Here is a 21,607-nt window from a genome sequence, read left to right as displayed (position 1 = left end):
CACCGCTCAATAACTTTATATTACATGTGAATTTTAAAAATCCAACTGTTAGATTGAAATTTCATATTAGATCATATATACCAAATTTTGTTAAAATTGAACAACAACTTGAAGGTAATCAAAGTGTTCATATTTTAGTATATTTTGAAATGTATATATTACGTTAATTTTATTTTATGAGAATGAAGTCTCGAATCATCTTAGATTAATGTAAAATTTGGTATATATGATCTAAGAGATATGAACTTTCAATCTAACGGTTGGATTTTCAAAATTCACATTTAATATAAAGTTATTGAGCGGTGTAACACTTAGTAAAAGTTACACCGGTGTCGTTTGGACCCTCCTCATATATATATATATATATATATGTATGTATGTATGTATATGTATTAATTATGCACTATTTGAAGACACAAGCCAATGGGATCCAAAATCATCACGCAATTAGGAAAAGGATTTTTATGAATAGCAAAGAGAAAATAAAATATTACAAACACAAATAGAAAATTTTATTGGAAATTACATCAATTCAAGATTTTAATTGTTACAGTAAAATTTTAATGGTTCAAGTTATAATATGAATTCAATCAACCTAAATCAATACGAACATAATCTAAATGTAGATCTAAATTCAAATATATTGAATTTCATAAAAACATGAAACGCAATCACAATGTCACAATTTTTGTGTAATTCAAGAATGGTGAAAGGTTGATTTAGTTGATTTAGCTTATTTTAGGATCTGGAACCAAAATTAATCTTTAAATCTAGTCCATATCTATTGAGATGAAATTCATAATTATGAAGAACGAAAAATAAATGTAGAACAAAGAAGAAAACAAAGAGAATTTGTAGGGTAAAAATAGATTGGGAACTCAAATTTTACCGTAATTCACCAAACTTTAAATCAAATGAATGAATTAGCTACACATCAAAATAGAAAAAATATACAAATAGAAGAAAAAAAATACAAAATATAGAAATGAAATCAGAAACAAAATACAATAAAATTTACAAAAAAAAATATAATAAAAAAACAAAATTAGAGTACAAAACAAATATGAAAACAAAACTTGAAAAGTAAACAACAATAGAATACACAAATTGATATAGATATAGTATATAGAAATAGAAAAAGATTTCAGTAAAATAGATATTGAAATAAAATCAAAACTAGATACAAAAACAGAATAAAAACTATATAAAACATAACAAAACAGAAAAATAAAATAGAAAATAGAAAGAGACATTTTTTTTTACTAAAAACTAATATAAAAAATCACACCCACACTTATAATTCACATTGTCCTCAATGTAAGAATAAATTAAACAATAAAGACAATACACATTTTAATCATAGGGGATAAAACTTCCTCATAGGGGCTTGACCAAGGACAAATTCTCTACATCCCCTCCACACTTGAACACTACTAAAAAAATTAAAATTTGTGACGAAATTTGTGACGGATAAAATGTCGTCACTAATAGTGACGACTTTTGTGACGAAAATTTTATTTTTGTGACGGATTACTTATTTTTAGAGTTTGTGACGGATTTTGTGACGGAAAAATTTCCGTCTCTAACAATTCCGTCACAAATGGGGTCACTAATAAAAAAAAAATTGCGACGGATTTAGTGACGGATTTTGATTCCTCTCTAAATATTTCGTCACAAATTCTGTCACAATCTGTGAGGGATTATGTATCCCTCTCAAAATAGAAAATTTTATTGTACAATTATAATATTTAAGAATTATGTATAAATAAAAAATATTTTGCTAAAAAAATAATTAATAAATTATGAAACTAAAATATTTTTTTCATCAAAAGATTAAAAATTAAAACATAAGAAATGAATTAATTTAAATAATAAGTTGCCATTTTGAAGTATAAGAAATTAAAATATGAATTAGGAAAAAACTTTTAATTTAAAAATACTTATGAAATTATAAAAAGACAATATTATTTTGCATTTTAACTAAAAAAGCTAAAAATAAATATATAAAAGTATATTTATAAATTATACATAATTATATGTAACTATATATAGTTATATATATATATATATATATATATATATATATATATATATATAATGGTTCACGCTAGAAAATTCATTGTGCTTGATCATTTAATAAAAAGTATAATTAAGTCTATCAATAAATATATAAAAATATTATCATCATACTTTATAATACACTTAAATGGAATAATTTAATATATATTATATAATTAATAAAAGGTAAAAATATATATATATATATATATATATATAATTATAAAGTGTATTATATATATTATGGAATACACTTTATAATTAATATTTGTATATCAGGAAAAAAAAAGGTAAAAATATTATATATTATATAATTAATAAATCTGGAATAATTTAATTGTTTTTTTATTCAAAAATTTGTAAAAATAAAAAATTAGAATTTTGTGACGGATTTAGAATCCCTCACAATTTGTGAGGGATTCTGTGACGGAAAATTTTTAAAAATTGTATTCTGTCACAAATTCCGTCACAATTTGTGAGGGATTACGTATCCCTCTCAAAATAGAAAATTTTATTGCACAATTATTATATTTAAGAATTATGTATAAATAAAAAATATTTTGCTAAAAAAATAATTAAAAAATTATGAAACTAAAATATTTTCTTCATCAAAAGATTAAAAATTAAAACATAAGAAATGAATTAATTTAAATAATAAGTTGTCATTTTGAAGTATAAGAAATTAAAATATGAATTAGGAAAAAACTTTTAATTTAAAAATACTGATGAAATTATAAAAAGACAATATTCATTTGCATTTTAACTAAAAAGCTAAAGATAAATATATAAAAGTATATTTATAAATTATATATAATTATATATAACTATATATGTAACATCCCAAATTTTATTCAATGAAAAGAAATATTTTTTTATGTATTTATTATGTGAATAAGTATTTTATTTATGTATTTTACTATTTACGTATACGTATTTTTACTATTTACGTATACGTATTTTTACTATTTATGTATACGTATTTTACTATTTACATATACGTATGTATGAATAGTATTTCACTATGCAATTGCACGGGCGGCTGCACGAGGGACGCGGGTTCAAATTTTATAATAAATTTGAATATAATAATGAATAGTGCATAGTAATTTATAATATTATTTTAATGAATAGTGCATAGTGCATAATAATTTATAATATTATTTTAATGAATAGTGCATAGTGCATAGTAACTTCAAAAATTCTATAAATAGGGACTTAAGGTTTTGAAAATTTAGAATTCTAGAGAGAAGGAAATTCTGGAGAAATAGAGAGAGAAAGTAAGAGAGAGAGAAGGAGAAAGAAAAGGAGGTTCCGCTCTAGTGTCTTGTTTAAGGAGAAAGAGGAAGAGATTCTGCCCTAATTCCGATTCCTTTTAAGGAAAGATAGAGAGGAGGAGATTCTGCCCAAATTTCTGTAAACCCAGGTAAGGGGGGAGTGGGAAACCTCACTTGGGGGTGTGGGAATAATTGTTAAATAGTTTGTTTGTTGGATTGGCTCCCGATCCCTTGCCTGTTGTTTATTTCTTTGAATATGTATTATTGATGTGTTTTGTTTTATATCTTATTTATTTACATATTAGAATCTGTTATTTGAATGGAAGGCTGTGACACCCTCTACCCCGCATATCATAACTCAATAAATTTAAATAATATAACACTTAATAAATCAAACATGATTAAAGAGTATCACATTTTTTTAACAACATAATCAACGGGAATTACAAAGAAATAAATCTCAAAGTTTTCAAAGTAATTTTAAATAACAATAACACCCTAATCTAATCTTATCTACGCCCCGATGTCACAAGTCCTATCAGAGCATAGCCCATAAAGAAGCCTAAGCTTCACCACCAACATCCTCAGCCTCATGCTGATAATCACCTGTGTAACGGTCAGAGAAGAACAACACAAAGAAAAAGGGAGTGAGAAAACATCTCACTCGGCTCACAGTGTAGAAATATATACCAGATAGCCAAACACAAACAAAATATGTATAACATAGATTAATAACAATATCACATCTTACTCATTCAAGGCATATTCATTTGTCATATGACATCAAAAGACACATGTATGGACACGGACTACATTTTATCATGCATGTGGCGCCAGTCACTTATCACGTAGTATATTGCCGCTAGCAATACACAAAGAGTAGTCTAGGAGTACATGCCGGGACACAACCTCTGCGCACTCTCACTAGAAGGACATACTACCAGAGTCTCGTCGGGATAGCTAAGCCGCGCAAGATACATCCCATGCACACAATGGGCGAGACTGGGACTTCCAAACCGAGCCATCCCCAAGGACTGATCCCCACAGCTTTTACACTAGGGGGCCTTCTCTGGCGGCGTATTCCATATCGTACCCTTATCACTTTATGCAAATGATGCATGTCAAACAAGACTCTATGCATTCTCATATCACTTTATCACTTTCCATGGTCATTTCTCTTTATCACATTTCATATCTCATTGTCACATTATCACATTATCTATCTCATGGTCAATCATATCTCATGGTCATTTCACATCATATTTCATCATCACATCATATCATTAGAAACATCACATTCACATTATCATATCATATTCATAACTTTCACAATCATAATCTCAACAGAATTTCTATTCATACACACATATTAACCAAGCAATTAGAACATACAAACAATATAACATACAACAAACACAGGATTGGGGGCCAATCCCACTACCCAGCATACAATCCCACACCCAGAGCGAGATTTCTCACTCCCCCCCTTACCTGGATGACAAGCGCTGAAACTAAAGAAGAGCTTCCTCCTCTAGGCTCCTTCTACTAGGATAGAACCACCTCCAATGGATTCCTCTAGGTCTTCAAAGAGAAGAAGAGGAGAAGAAGAGAGTATAAGAGAAGAGAGAATGAGAATTGAGGGATGGTTTGCAATGGAGAAGTGAAGGGCTATTTATAGCCTTCAAGACACATTAAAAAAATGGAAAATAATGAAAAAATCTTAGACAAAAATAAGTGGAATGAATTAGTGAGATGAATTATTAAAGTTGGTGGGATGAATTAATGGAGTTGGTGTGAATTAATGGAGGGTGCCATGTTCTTTTCCTCACCGACTTTAGCCACTGATTTGGACCTTATAGACAGCCGAATCTGAAAATATTTCCTTCATGAAAGTTGTAGGAGTGTCTCATATCTTTCCATAGCCACCAAGTTTGTATCATTTGAACAACCACCGACCAAGTTATACCCCACAAACCGAGGCTTGCCAATCAGTCCAGCGAGAAACAATTGTATCAATCAAATTCCAATTTTGACCTCCTAAACGACCGATTTTGCAAATAGCTATTTCTGTAAAAGTTGTGCGTTTTTCTCTTAGATTTCCATTGACACCAAGTTTGCATCATTTGGACCATCACATCCCAAGTTATGCCCTAAACACCGAGGCTTGCCAATCAGCCCAGCGAAAAACGGTTTTATTGAAAAGAAAGTTTACAACTATCTAATTAAGCCCAACAACACACATATCTTTCTAAGCATAAATGGAGTGTAAATTATCTACAATTGAAGTAAAATATAACCACCAATTTATGACCAAATACCACATAATAATAATAATAATAGTAATAATAACCATTTTGAAAACTAGGGTGTTACAATTCTCCCCTCCTTTAAGAAATTTCGTCCTCGAAATTTACCTGAAAACAGGAATGGATAATCTTCTCTCCCCTTGCTTTCTAGTTTCCATATAGCGTCTTCTTCAAAGTTTCCTCCCCAAATAACCTTGACTAAAAGAATTTCCTTACCTCTTAGTTTCTTTACCCTCTTATCCTCAATCCTCAAAGGTATAGTCTCATAGGTGAGGTTATCCTTTAACTGAATGTTGTCGGATTCCACAATATGAGATGAATGTATTTTCTAGGTTGAGAAACATGAAAGACATCATGAAGATTTGATTGGGATGGAGGTAACGCAATTTGGAAAGCTACATCACCAATTCTCTTAAGGATCTGGTAGGGACCAATGAATCGTAGAGTAAGCTTGCGAGATTTAAGTGCTCTACCAATTCCAGTCCAAGGAGTTACTTTAAGGAATACATGATCTCCTTCTTTAAACTCAAGGTCTTTCCTTCTTTTATCATGGTAGCTCTTCTGCCTACTCTGTGATGCTCTCATTTTCTTTTGGATTGTCCTAACCTTTTCAGTAGTTTGTTGAACTATTTCAATTCCTAATATGGCACTCTCTCCAGATTCTGCCCAACACAAAGGTGTTCTACATCTCCTACCATACAAAGCCTCATAGGGTGCCATCCCAAAATCTAGAGGTGAACCTAGGATCTCTATCCGAAACTATACTAGTAGGAACCCCATGCAACCTTACAATCTCACCTATGTACAACTTGGTTAACCTTTCCAAAGGGTATCTAATGTTAATGGGAATAAAATGGGCAGACTTAGTTAATCTATCCACAATGACCCATATAATCATCCAAGTTCTTCCATGTCCTAGGTAATCCTACTACAAAATCCATCGAGATGCTATCTCATTTCCACACAGGCACATCTAAAGGTTGCAGTAAACCTGAAGGTTTCTGATGTTCTCCCTTAGCCTTCTAACATACTAAGCAAGCATACACAAATTCTTCTATCTTAGGCCACTGGAATATTTTCCTAAGGTCTTGGTACATCTTAGTGGCTCTTAAATGGATGCTAAGAGTACTCTTGTGTCCTCCCTTTAAGATCATCTTTCTAATTTCAAGATTACTAAGCACCCAAATTTATTCTTGCACCTCAAAACAACATCAATTCCAATTTTTTTTTTTTTTAAATTTTAATCATATTCCTACTAATCTTTTCCACTTGGTTCACTAGAAAAGATTCTAATCTCATCCATTAATTCACTAGTTATTTTCAACCACAGTCAATTCAATGTTCCTAAAGGTAGTCTCACACATCAATCATAAGTCCCTAAATTCTCCAATCAAATCCAATCCTTAAATATATTAGTGATCATCGTAATCAAGGCATCTGTCATAATATTGATATTACTTCTATGATCATCTGTAAAGATCAAGCACCTAAGCATGTTATACATATCAAATCACTAATTTTACTGCTCCATCTTCAACCAATTCAAACCCCTATCCATCACCTTATTCTATAGTCTCATATCTTGTTACCAATATGAATCAACTAATTGTATTTCTCCAATTTATCTCAATGATCCACTTGTTACTCGAGTCACACCTAGTTTTTCACCACTAGGAGTAATCTCACAAGTCAGACTTAAATCCCTAAAAAGATCCTTCTTTCTAATCATAAGGAAAAATATAAAGGTTTCCTACTCAAAACATTGGTTACCACAATGGCTTTGGCCAAATAACCAGTAAGATCAAAATCTTATTCCTTAAAAATTTCTAACTATCTCTTTTGGTCAATAGATATTTAAAACTCTTATGATCGCTAAATACCTCAAGCTTAGAATCATATAGGTAATGTCTTCAAATCAAGGTCATGGGTAAGGTAATTCCTTCTCATAAATTCTCAATTTTCTAGAATCATAAGCTACTTATCTGTTCCTTCTTGCATCCACACTCTATCCAATCTTATCTTAGAAACATAACTATGTTCCACAAAAGACTTACTAAAATCTAGTAGTATTAACACTAGTCAATCTTGCCTTAAGAGTTGGAACTACTCTCATACTTACTATCCCACATAAAGACAATACTCCTCTTAGTGAATGTAGTTAAGGGCAAAGCTATCTTAGAAATTCCTTCAATAAATCTCCAATAATAATAAGCTAACATCATAAAACTCTTATCTTCACTAATTGGCTTAGATATCTCCCCACTTAAATACAACTTCTACCTGAGACATATCCATGTTTACCTTAACTGGAATTTACAAGAACTAGAAAACTTATCTTATACAATAAAAATAATAAATAAATCAATCAATCAATCAATAAATAAGATAAAATAAAATAGTAATACTTAACATACAACCGTCTTGAATATATCTCCACCTTCAACTACAATATGATCATATCACACCCTAAGATCAATCTCACTAACCACACGACATTCACCAATTGATCCCTAAGGTAATCTATCCACATATCAACATACATGCTTACTAAATCATATTAGAATACCAACTTTAAACCTTCAAATATACCATCGATAAGCATGTACATGAACAAACTTTATCACATAGCATTATACAACCTTTAAACAACCTCTCAATCCTTATGCAAACACCCCAAAACAAAATCAATTCTTATCCTTGCATTGCCTAACGATTCAAAAATATCATGAAACCATACATATCCCTTCAACAATGTTTAAAGAAAATGATACCTAGAGAGTTATACTTATTCAAATGATCTCAAACCTATCTCAAAATAAAGATAAGAGAATAAGCTACAACTCCTACGAAGACATAGAATTCTAAAAGATCATCTTCTTAGCTACAAATTTCAAAAACCGCAGCAGATATCAAAACTCCAATTCTCAGATACAACCTCCTTGGATTCAATCGCTACTACTATAGATTCCTAAATTTCATTAATCGTAAACTTTTGACAAATTAATGTCTCTCCTAATTCTAAGGTCTCAATAGGCTTTATCCGTACTATTGGTACATAAGCTCACCATAAGAGTGATACTACTCAACCACTACTTCTTACGTAAGCAAGAAGTATCAAACAAATAAGCAATTATGAAAAGAGCAATCAAAAATAGCATCATCAAATTATATTATGTCCATCAAACAAATCCTGAGAACACAATGCACACAACATAATCAATCATCATATTAGCACATCAATCAACTCATCACATTATTAATCTACCAAACAAGCATAGTAGACTCATAACTCACGGTCGATTAGATCGACTTGCTCTGATACCACTAAATGTGACACCCTCTACCCCGCATATCATAACTCAATAAATTTAAATAATATAACACTTAATAAATCAAACATGTTTAAAGAGTATCACATTTTTTTAACAACATAATCAACGGGAATTACAAAGAAATAAATCTCAAAGTTTTCAAAGTAATTTTAAATAACAATAACACCCTAATCTAATCTTATCTACGCCCCGATGTCACAAGTCCTATCAGAGCATAGCCCATAAAGAAGCCTAAGCTTCACCACCAACATCCTCAGCCTCATGCTGATAATCACCTGTGTAACGGTCAGAGAAGAACAACACAAAGAAAAAGGGAGTGAGAAAACATCTCACTCGGCTCACAGTGTAGAAATATATACCAGATAGCCAAACACAAACAAAATATGTATAACATAGATTAATAACAATATCACATCTTACTCATTCAAGGCATATTCATTTGTCATATGACATCAAAAGACACATGTATGGACACGGACTACATTTTATCATGCATGTGGCGCCAGTCACTTATCACGTAGTATATTGCCGCTAGCAATACACAAAGAGTAGTCTAGGAGTACATGCCGGGACACAACCTCTGCGCACTCTCACTAGAAGGACATACTACCAGAGTCTCGTCGGGATAGCTAAGCCGCGCAAGATACATCCCATGCACACAATGGGCGAGACTGGGACTTCCAAACCGAGCCATCCCCAAGGACTGATCCCCACAGCTTTTACACTAGGGGGCCTTCTCTGGCGGCGTATTCCATATCGTACCCTTATCACTTTATGCAAATGATGCATGTCAAACAAGACTCTATGCATTCTCATATCACTTTATCACTTTCCATGGTCATTTCTCTTTATCACATTTCATATCTCATTGTCACATTATCACATTATCTATCTCATGGTCAATCATATCTCATGGTCATTTCACATCATATTTCATCATCACATCATATCATTAGAAACATCACATTCACATTATCATATCATATTCATAACTTTCACAATCATAATCTCAACAGAATTTCTATTCATACACACATATTAACCAAGCAATTAGAACATACAAACAATATAACATACAACAAACACAGGATTGGGGGCCAATCCCACTACCCAGCATACAATCCCACACCCAGAGCGAGATTTCTCACTCCCCCCCTTACCTGGATGACAAGCGCTGAAACTAAAGAAGAGCTTCCTCCTCTAGGCTCCTTCTACTAGGATAGAACCACCTCCAATGGATTCCTCTAGGTCTTCAAAGAGAAGAAGAGGAGAAGAAGAGAGTATAAGAGAAGAGAGAATGAGAATTGAGGGATGGTTTGCAATGGAGAAGTGAAGGGCTATTTATAGCCTTCAAGACACATTAAAAAAATGGAAAATAATGAAAAAATCTTAGACAAAAATAAGTGGAATGAATTAGTGAGATGAATTATTAAAGTTGGTGGGATGAATTAATGGAGTTGGTGTGAATTAATGGAGGGTGCCATGTTCTTTTCCTCACCGACTTTAGCCACTGATTTGGACCTTATAGACAGCCGAATCTGAAAATATTTACTTCATGAAAGTTGTAGGATTTGCTCTTAGCTTTCCATAGCCACCAAGTTTGTATCATTTGAACAACCACCGACCAAGTTATACTCCACAAACCGAGGCTTGCCAATCAGTCCAGCGAGAAACAATTGTATCAATCAAATTCCAATTTTGACCTCCTAAACGACCGATTTTGCAAATAGCTATTTCTGTAAAAGTTGTGCGTTTTTCTCTTAGATTTCCATTGACACCAATTTTGCATCCTTTGGACCATCACAGCCCAAGTTATGCCCTAAACACCGAGGCTTGCCAATCAGCCCAGCGAAAAACGGTTTTATTGAAAAGAAAGTTTACAACTATCTAATTAAGCCCAACAACACACATATCTTTCTAAGCATAAATGGAGTGTAAATTATCTACAATTGAAGTAAAATATAACCACCAATTTATGACCAAATACCACATAATAATAATAATAATAGTAATAATAACCATTTTGAAAACTAGGGTGTTACAAAGGCTGAGCCTCCTTATTATCTTATATTACCTTTTAAGCTTCCTACTTTACTTAAAAGATCTTAATATATTATTATTGAAAAATATGATACCTAAGCAACCTCTGGACTGTTGGATTGTTGGACTGTTGGATTGTTGGACTGTTGGACTGTTGGACTGTTTGGACTGTTGGACTGTTGGACTGTTGGACTATTGGACTATTAAATTGGATTATTGAAATAATTCTTAATTATGAAATATGAATATGATATGTGTAACATGCTAAAGGTTGAGTCTGTGAATGTATGACATGCATCATATGCACATATTACTCCAGGTGTGCCGCTGAGGCCGCATACCAACGACTAACAAGGTGTACCTTTGGGTCACCCACGATATGCTAACGAGGTGTATGAACACCAGTGATAGGTGTGCCTTCGGGACACCAGTGATGTAACATGCTAACGAGGTGTATGAACACCAGTGATAGGTGTACCTTTGGGTCACCAGTGATAAATTCTGAAACTTCCGTATGGCGCCACATGCATACATTAGTGAGTCAAGTCAAGAAAATCATTATACATAAGCATATATGTGAGATTGATTATATATGTGAATTATATTGCGTGTGTGTGTGCTATTTAACTTTTATTTCTATATCTGCAACTGAGTGAGAAGTTTCTCACTCCCTTGTCATTTTTGTGTATATTTAAATTATGATGCAGATAATTAGCATGAGGCTGAGGATGTTGGTGGTGAAGCTTAGGCTTCTGTTTGGGTTTCGCTCTGATAGGATGTGACATCGGGATTAGCTAGACTTATTGTTAAATTATTATTATTTTTCTTTTGTAATTTTTATGTTATTTATGTTGAAAGTGTGTATTTTTGTCATATTATAATTTTACTAAAAGATTATAAGTTAATTCCTAACTAGGAGGTTCTGCCACCTTTACTGGGATTAATCTATAATCTTTATTTTATTATTTCTTGACAATTTGATACTTATAGTTGAAAATTATGAATGTGCATCTTTTACCCAATGATACTTGAGATAATTATTTTATATTAGACTAAGAAAGAATTTATATATAGATGGTTTATATCTATTGTATTTATGTTGGGGTAGAGGGTGTCACATTTAGTGGTATCAGAGCAAGTCGATTTTATCAACCGTGTGTGTTATGTGCTTATCATGACTCTGTTGTGTACTCTGACTATGTCTTGTTTGTTGTGTATTATGATGATGATGTTCGTCCTGTGTTGATATTGTTGAGTTTGAGATTGTTAAGTTAGTTTATATAATGGTTGATGCTAGAAAATTCATTGTACTTGATCATTTAATAAAAAGTACAATTAAGTCTATCAATAAATATATAAAAATATTATCATCATACTTTATAATACACTTAAATGGAATAATTTAATATATATTATATAATTAATAAAAGGTAAAAATATATATATAATTAATTATAAAGTGTATTATATATATTATATAATACACTTTAAAATTAACACTTGTATATTAAAAAAAAAGGTGAAAATAATATATATTATATAATTAATAAATCTGGAATAATTTAATTATTTTTTATTTAAAAATTAATAAAAATAAAAAATTAGGATTTTGTGACGGATTTTGAATCCCTCACAATTTGTGATGGATTCTGTCACGGAATATTTTTAAAAATTGTATTCCCTCACAAATTCCGTCACAATCTGTGAGGGATTACGTATCCCTCTCAAAATATAAAATTTTACTGCACAATTATTATATTTAAGAATTATGTATAAATACATCATATTTTGCTAAAAAATAATTAAAAAATTATGAAACTAAAATATTTTTTCATTAAAAGATTAAAAATTAAAACATAAGAAATGAATTAATTTAAATAATAAGTTGTCATTTTGAAGTATAAGAAATTAAAATATGAATTAGGAAAAAACTTTTAATTTAAAAATACTTATGAAATTATAAAAATACAATATTAATTTCCATTTTAACTAAAAAACTAAAAATAAATATATAAAAGTATATTTATAAATGATATATAATTATATATATATATATATATATATATATATATATAATGGTTGACGCTAAAAAATTCATTATGCTTGATCATTTAATAAAAGGTACAATTAAGTCTATCAATAAATATATAAAAATATTATCATCATACTTTATAATACACCTAAATGGAATAATTTAATATATATTATATAATTAATAAAAGGTGAAAAAAAAAATATATATATATATATTAGAAAATATATATATATATAATTAATTATAAAATGTATTATATATATTATATAATGCACTTTATAATTAATACTTGTATATTAGAAAAAAAAAAGGTGAAAATAATATATATTTTATAATTATAAATCTGGAATAATTTAATTATTTTTTATTTAAAAATTCGTAAAAATAAAAAATTAGAATTTTGTCATTTGCATTTATTTAAACTTCTTTTAATTTTTATAATTAGTTTAAAAAAATATTTATGATAATTTATAATATATAATTTATAAAATAATACATGAAAGTAAAAATACTCGTTAATAAATTAATAAAGATGTGACTCTAATATAGCAGATCAATATCTGTGAATGCAAGTAATGTAAAAATAATATATATATATATATATATATATATATATATATATATGGTTGATGCTGGAGAATTTATTGTAACAGCCCAAGCAACCCGCATGTGGATATTGTCCGCTTTGGCCCACGGCCTCACGGTTTTGCTTCTGGCAATGGCACGCATGCCACCCCAAAAGGCCTCCACACAAGGAAGGTATCCACACCCATATATATGGCATGCTTCGTTCGCCTTCCTAACCGATGTGGGACTTCACAATCCACCCCCCCTCAAGGGAGTCCAGCGCCCTCGCTGGCACACCGGCCCGGGTCCCGGCTCTGATACCAAATGTAACAGCCCAAGCAACCCGCATGAGGATATTGTCCGCTTTGGCCCACGGCCTCACGGCTTTGTTCTCGGGAATGGCCAACACCACCCCAAAACGCGTCCTCCAAGGCAAGTCCTGCCAACCCCATCAGAGTAGCGCAGCGACCCCACATAGCCAGATATTGTCCCCTTTGCCCTAAGGCCTCAGGGTTTTGTTCTAGGCAATGCCCTCATGGCATCCCTAAACGCGTCTTCAAGAGTAAGGTATCCACACCCATATATATGGCTGTCGCAACCGGCCCGGAACGGGCTTCCGGCATTCGCGAAGGATGGTTGGACTCTTTTATTTGTTTAAAATTGTGGATTGCTAGAACGACTTATTCTCAAACTGAGACCTCGTCAAACGAGCAATTTTATTAAAAGGCTCACCAATCCATATTAATCCCAAGCGGGACCCTCCATGGATTAGTGGTTTTCGTAAAAGGAGGGTTCGTGGAGTCGCCACCAATGTTTTACTCAAAACATTGGAAAAAAGGGTTTAAGGCAATCGATTCAAAAATCGACTTCGGCCATGACAACCAGAGTCGGGTAAGGGAGTCGGTTACGCGTGGGGAAGGTGTTAGCACCCCACAGCGCCCCTTTCGGGTTCCCTATGACAGATTATTTCTAAAATAACAGTGTAAAATTACTAAATTACCCCTATTTATTATAAGCAATTATAAATTAACTATCTACATGATGACAGTTAAATATACACGCAGAAAGCAGTAAAAGGAAGGACTTAAGAAGAAACCTCTTGAAGCGTGCTTTTATATATTGAGTAAAACTGGGAAGCTTTTTGGCGTTCCCTCGCTCTACAAGCTCGCTCGCTCCTTCCTAGAAAATTTTAACTATGGAAATCCGGAGGATTTCCCTTCTACTAAGTTCGATCCTCAAGCAAAATGGCTCGGGGCTCAAGAACTTCGCCGGATCGACTCCCAGAGAGATTTCTAGGGCAGAACACTGCTCAAAAACCCCAGAATACTCAAGAAGGGAGCCAAAACCGTGTGTAGAAGTGTGGTAGGACGTCCAAATGACCTCCTATTTATAGGAATGGAGCTCAGTACGGCCCCTGGGTTCAATACGGTCCGTATTGCATTTTTGCACTTCAGTACGGCCCGTATTGAATTCAGTACGGCCGTATTGAAGCACCGACGCTTGCCGACACTTCAATGCGGCCGTATTGATTCAATACGGCCCGTATTGTAGTGCAAAACATGCAATACGGCCGTATTGGTTCCAGTACGGGCCGTATTGGTTCCAGTACGGGCCGTACTGCAGTACAAAATGTGCAGTACGGGACGTATTGGTTCAGTACGGGCCGTATTGGTTCAGTACGGGCCGTATTGTAGTACAAAATGTGCAGTACGGCCGTACTGAACTCCAAGGAGGCCGTATTGAGCTCTAAACCTCCCACTTTCTTATTTTTTGCTACTCTAAGACCTCTAAACCTACAAATAGTCATCCTATGGTCTTCTGGGAGTCCTTCTGGCTGACTTTCCTTTGATCTTTGAGAGTCTTCGAGTCTTATTTCTGACCCGGACAATTTTAGGGGTCTACAGCTGCCCCCCCTTTACTTAGTCGGACGGTCTTTTGGTGTATCGGCTGACAAGTAAAGGAGTTGACCCAATTGTCCGGGTGATGTGCCAACCTTCTGACTTGTAGCGTCTTCCGATGGAAAATTATTGAGTAGCCTCTCCAGGTTGTTGCATACCTCGGCGCTTCTGACAACCTCGGTAGCTAAGTTTAACACCAACGTGCCTCTGACGACGTTGATGGTTGAGTATTGTCTCTCCAGACCTTGAGTATTGTCTCTCCAGACCTTGAGTACTGTCTCTCCAGACCTAGCTTCACTAGACGCCCTAGCCGGAAGCTGCGAGTACGGTCTCTCCAGATACAACTTCACTCGACGCCCGAGCCGGAAGTTGCATACCTCCATGTTTTCTGAACACTTCGGTACTTGAGTTTGCCCTCTCCAGGGTTAGCTTCACTAGACGCCCTAGCCGGAAGCTGCGAGTACGGTCTCTCCAGATACAACTTCACTCGACGCCCGAGCCGGAAGTTGCATACCTCCATGTTTTCTGAACACTTCGGTACTTGAGTTTGCCCTCTCCAGGGTTAGCTTCACTAGACGCCCTAGCCGGAAGCTGCGAGTACGGTCTCTCCAGATACAACTTCACTCGACGCCCGAGCCGGAAGTTGCATACCTCCATGTTTTCTGAACACTTCGGTACTTGAGTTTGCCCTCTCCAGGGTTAGCTTCACTAGACGCCCTAGCCGGAAGCTGCGAGTACGGTCTCTCCAGATACAACTTCACTCGACGCCCGAGCCGGAAGTTGCATACCTCCATGTTTTCTGAACACTTCGGTACTTGAGTTTGCCCTCTCCAGGGTCTGCGTCCGTGTCTTCTGATCACTTCGGCAATGCGAGTTTACCCTCTCCAGGGTTTTGAGATAATTTTTGTCTTCACAGTCCACTATGCTGCTTTGACAGTTTTTCTGATTTTGTGCCGCTGAGTGCTGGATAACGCAGGGGTCCGTCTAGGGGATGTGCAGTCATTCATAGGTTTCTGTGCTCCAACTTGCATTGCATTGTTGGTACCCATGGGGAATTTCTGAATCCTTGGGGTGTGGACACAGATGCTCTCTCTTTGAGTTGAGCGATGCCTTTTGTTTGGCTGACGTCCTTTGACGTTGGTGGAGTATCCCGGTTCATCCTTATTCGGGTAACTCTTTTTAATTTTTGGATTTTTGTTGCCTCTGTGTAGGCTGTTATCCGCTGGGGGATTCTGCTGTGATGATTTTGATTGGCCTCTTCTGTTAGGCGGATCATCTTGACGTTCAATGATCGGCTGAATGCCGAATTCCGCTTGGGGAATGATTATTTGATCTTTTTTGGATTTTCTCTTTTTGAAGGGGTGCCTCTTGAGTAGGCGACTGGGGATTTGAAGTTCAGTGTTCGGCTGAGTGCCAAATTCCGCTTGGGGAATGGTTATTGATTTTTTTTTTATTTTTTCTCCTTTTGCAGGGATGCCTCTTGAGTAGGCGATTGGGGAATGAGGGATCTTATGTATCCCAGAGTATTATTTAGGAAGCCTCTGCAGGCTTAGCCTCACTCAACACTTGAGTTGGAGAGCTATCTTCACTGAGGAAGTTTAAGTCCTTTGACTTGGATATTCTGCTTGGGAGATCGTACTTCCATTGGGAATTTTGTCGATCTTGCTTTGATAGCTCTCGCTGGGGATTTTGAATCCAAGAGCATGAGTTGAGGTTCCCTCTGGGGAGTATTATTTCTGCAAGCCTCTCCAGGCTCATTTACTCTGTACAGTTGGGGGAGTATTATTTCTGCAAGCCTCTCCAGGCTCAATTATTCTGAAAGAGTATTATTTCAGCAAGCCTCTCCAGGCTCAATTATTCTGAGAGTATTATTTCGGCGAGCCTCTCCAGGCTCAGTTATTCTGAGAGAGTATTATTTCGGCGAGCCTCTCCAGGCTCAATTATTCTGAGAGAGTATTATTTCGGCGAGCCTCTCCAGGCTCAATTATTCTGTACGAGGCGATTGATTTTTCTAAATCTTTTGCCTTTTTGTCGTTTTTGGCTTTTTCTGTATTTTTGCCTTTTTTGTCATTTTTTGGCTTTTTCTGTATTTTTGCCTTTTTTGTCATTTTTTGGTTTTTTCTGTATTTTTGCCTTTTCTGTTGTTTTTTGGCTTTTTCTGTACAGAAATGTCTCAGTTATTCTGAGAGAGTATTATTTCAGCGAGCCTCTCCAGGCTCAATTATTCTGAGAGTATTATTTCGGCGAGCCTCTCCAGGCTCAATTATTCTGAGAGTATTCTTTCGGCAAGCCTCTCCAGGCTCAGTTATTCTGTATGACGCCGTTGATTTTCTGAATCTTTGCATTTTGTTTGCTGCTGTCATACACAAGCAATTTTTTTCTATTTTTTCTATTTTATGCAATTGCCTCATGACGAGGTCTTTGAAAATTTCTTTATGGCCAATACGGCCGTATCCATTTCAGTATGCCCGTATTGAATTGAAAATTTGTTCATAACCCCAATTTTAGTACGGGTGTACTGAACATGGTACGGGCGCATTGTTTTTTCTGAAATTTATATTTTTTTTTATTTTTTTCAATAAACAGAGAATAAGTGATCTTCCAGTACACCTATCATCTGTATGCATGTATGCAGTATGATGCACCTAATTCTATTTGATTCTTTTTTTAAAAGAATTAACCGATGCGTTTTTGGATTTTGCCATTCCTCTTAGAAGGGCTGTGCGCTGCCGACTTCTGTAACCGAGGAATGATGCGTATTTGATTTTGGTGTCATCAACCAAATGATCCTTCCCTTTAGAAGATGTGTCAACCCTCCTATTGACTACTATATCTCCATGTTTCCACTAGATTATTCAAAAATCGTTGGGACAAGAGAGAAAAGAAGGAAAGGGTATATTTTTCAAAAGTTTGTGTTTTAGAGGGGATTATTTTATTTTTTGAAAAATGGATTTTGTAAGAATGGCTTGGCCATTGGTAGGCTTATTGTGTTTAGGCTTGTTCGATTAAACACTTATGAGGTTAAGCACATCTTTGTTATTAATGATTGTGCTTTGACAACTTGGATAGCTTCCCTTGAACCCTTCTTTTTGAATTCGGTTCATGGTACCATCATGGATTTCTTTTGTTTTTTTGATTGTCCTTATTTTTGCCTAAAACACCTTTTTGTGGCGTTTTAGCGGACCTTTGTTTTTGTTTATTTTTGTAACCCTAACTTTTGCCTAGGTCACCCTTTCGTGGGATTCCTAGCGGGTCTTTTGCTCTTATTTTTGCGCAGTCCCCTTTTTGGGTTTCCTGCCGAGCTTCTTTTATTTTGAAAGATTTCTTTTTACCCATGATGGCACTTGTCGAGGCCAAGGGAAGGTGCTCCAAGTTGTCACACACACCTCCACATAAAAATGATGTGGGTTTATTATCATTAAGATGATTTTAACCTCATTCATGTTTATTCAAACAGGGTTAAAAAATATGGCCTAGAAATTTATTGTAAGCAAGAAAAGAAGCAATGAAGAATGATTTTATTATAATCTAGAGGAAACATGTGCCCTATCGACGCTCGGGGGTCGGGCTGTTCCCGAGGAGTAATCTCTAATAGTCATCAGGTCTATACATCCCTATCGGAAGGAGAAGAGCACTTGATGACGACGACCGGCCTTGATGCTTGTGAACCGGCCTTTCTAAAGATCTGGCTTAAAGAACGTCGAGAAGGATCTTGGTTCCTCTTTGTTCTTTGATCTTTAACAGGGTTGTATCCTAACCCTTGTTTCCCCGGATTATCCTTGATAATGGGTAGCTCCGGGATTCCTTGGGAGTCCTTGCCTAATCCTTGTCCTGGCAAGTATCCGTTCTTTGTGAGCATATGAGCTACCTTCTTCATTTCTCGGGGAAACGTTTCAACATTGGCAATTTCCAATGCTTGGAAGGCGGTTTCCAAAGCTTCCTCTGCTGCATCCACATAAGGTATGGTGGATGGCTTGCTGATGAGTATGTCGTCTTCAGCTTGTACAGTCACCAGTTTGTCACCCACTATGAACTTGACTTTCTGGTGGAGCGTAGAGGGTACAGCTTTTGCATCATGAATCCAAGGTCGGCCAAGGAGACAGCTGTATGCCGGAGTAATGTCCATCACTTGGAATTCGACATTAAAGATAGTGGGTCCAATTTGGATTGGAAGATTGATCTCTCCCACCACTCCTCTCTTAGAACCGTCGAAGGCTCGAACGATCATGTTGCTCGGGCGCATTTGGACTCCCTTGATTGCCACTTGATCGAGAGTTCTTTTAGGCATCACGTTCAAGGAAGATCCATTATCTACCAAGACTTTAGCGATGTGATACTCCTTGCACTTTACCGAGATGTGCAAGGGCTTGTTGTGGTTTGGTCCCTCAGCGGGGATCTCTTCATCGGTGAAAGAGAGGTGATCATTAGCCGTAATGTGACTAACAATCCCCTCAAACTTGTCTTGGGAGATAGTGTGCGACACATATGCCTCGTTCAAGACTTTCAACAGAGCTTGCCGATGCGGTTCGGAGCTTAGGATCAACGACAACAGCGTAATCTTTGCTGGCGTCCTATGAAGTTGATCCACGATGGAGTACTCGCTCTGTCGGATAAACTTTAACAGCTCGTCAGTCTCCTCCTCGGATTCTTTTTCCTCGGTTTTCTTTTCTTCTTTTTCTTTATTCTTGGGGGTTTTATCATGAAGATCTTTGGGAGTGTAGATCCTGCCACTCCTAGTCATGCCCCCAAGTCCAGCGATGTTAGAGATATCGCTGTCGACAGAAGAATGGATGTCGTATATCCATGGCACAGCCTTATTCAATTCGTAGGGAAAAGGCCTTGGAGCGATGATCCTTAACGGCGTTGGACCTTCCCCTTTGTTTGTCTTGATTACCAACAACGGAGTTGACGTGTGCTCGCTTGGCGCGGTTGTTGGTTTGCATTTAATTACCAATGGCGTGCGATCCATTCTGAACATACGCATCGATTAATTCTTTCTTTTTATTAACATTTTAAATTACCGGGAGAGATAAATGCAAATGAATGACTATGAAATGCAAAGGCAATTGAGAGATTTCATAAATCACAACACTTGATCATAGAAAGTGTACAACTTATCATACAATGCTTTGAAGCAATTTTTTACAATATAAGAAAAGCCGATAAAAACCCACAGGCGGGTTCATTTTTTTTCTCCATTCGTCTTCGGCTTCCTCCACATGGCGTGCTATTGCTTCAACTTGCATATGGACGGCTTGGCTCATATCATCACTACCTTTCTGAGCATCCTTCGCCTTTTGAGTGTAATAGTTGATCATGGCCTGTAACTCGTTAAGCTCGTCTTCGGCTCGATCCTTCTCTTCTCGGAGTCTAGCTATTTGTGCTAGTCCCTCCCTTTCCCTTTTGCGGAAGTCGGAAAGGTTTGCGGCCTGTCGTTGAGCGACTTCCCGCCATTGCTGTGCATCAGATCGAGTCAAAAGCAAATCTTCTTGCATGTTCTTGATCAACTGTGCCTGCCTTGCATGTTCGGCTTCAAGGTGTGCTATCTTTGCGTTGACTTCTTGGAGTTGACTACTCGGTTCAACCTTTGGCATTTTGGATGCCCGAGTAGTCTCCTCATTGAGGTTAGCACACTCATCCTTGAGCCGCTCTATCTCGTGGTCTTTCTTCTTGCATTGCCTTTGAAGACCATCAATGAGGAAACTGGATTCTTCATTTTTCTCTTCAAGAACTCTCATTTGAGCTCCTTGGATTTCCAGTTTCTTGGTCAAGGTGTTGACTTGTTCTTGCAACACCTTTCTTGTTGCTGTAGTTGCACAAGAAGTGGAAGGCTGTGACACCCCCCTCTCGCTCCTCCATTTCTCATAATCAATGGAGACGGATACCCGAGGCTTTCCAAGCTCGAGATCTCCCTCATAGGTTGGTTTCTCCCACGCTCTTATGATAGCGTGCATGTCCCTCTGTTGCTCGGAATCAAAGGAGAAACACAACCCTCCAAGCTCCTCTTTAGTAGGAACAATTTGAGTCCTCATTAGTTGTCTCATAACCAATCTGGGTGAGTAGGCTATGCAACCTCTGAGGCCTATCAATGGTATGC

At 35.7% G+C, this 21,607-nt stretch overlaps 2 long non-coding RNA genes across 2 annotated transcripts; one reads left to right on the top strand and one right to left on the bottom strand.

Annotated features, from left to right (window-relative positions):
* The first annotated feature begins 2,866 nt into the window (after nucleotides 1-2,866).
* Nucleotides 2,867-12,092, top strand: LOC145956840 (uncharacterized). Its single transcript, XR_014433130.1, has 2 exons — nucleotides 2,867-3,481; nucleotides 11,718-12,092. It is a non-coding gene; the product is annotated as an uncharacterized LOC145956840 (long non-coding RNA).
* On the bottom strand, nucleotides 3,687-10,437 carry LOC145956839 (uncharacterized). The gene is made up of 3 exons (XR_014433129.1): nucleotides 10,131-10,437; nucleotides 4,824-9,245; nucleotides 3,687-3,938 (listed from the first exon to the last, which is right to left on the bottom strand). It is a non-coding gene; the product is annotated as an uncharacterized LOC145956839 (long non-coding RNA).
* Nucleotides 12,093-21,607: the final 9,515 nt, after the last annotated feature.

This window comes from Cajanus cajan, chromosome 4 (genome assembly GCF_000230855.2).
Source record: "Cajanus cajan strain Asha chromosome 4, NIPB_CcT2T_4, whole genome shotgun sequence".
NCBI lineage: Eukaryota > Viridiplantae > Streptophyta > Magnoliopsida > Fabales > Fabaceae > Cajanus > Cajanus cajan.
The sequence above is the reverse complement of the archived record's forward strand: the minus strand, read 5'-3'. Positions and strand labels throughout refer to the sequence as shown.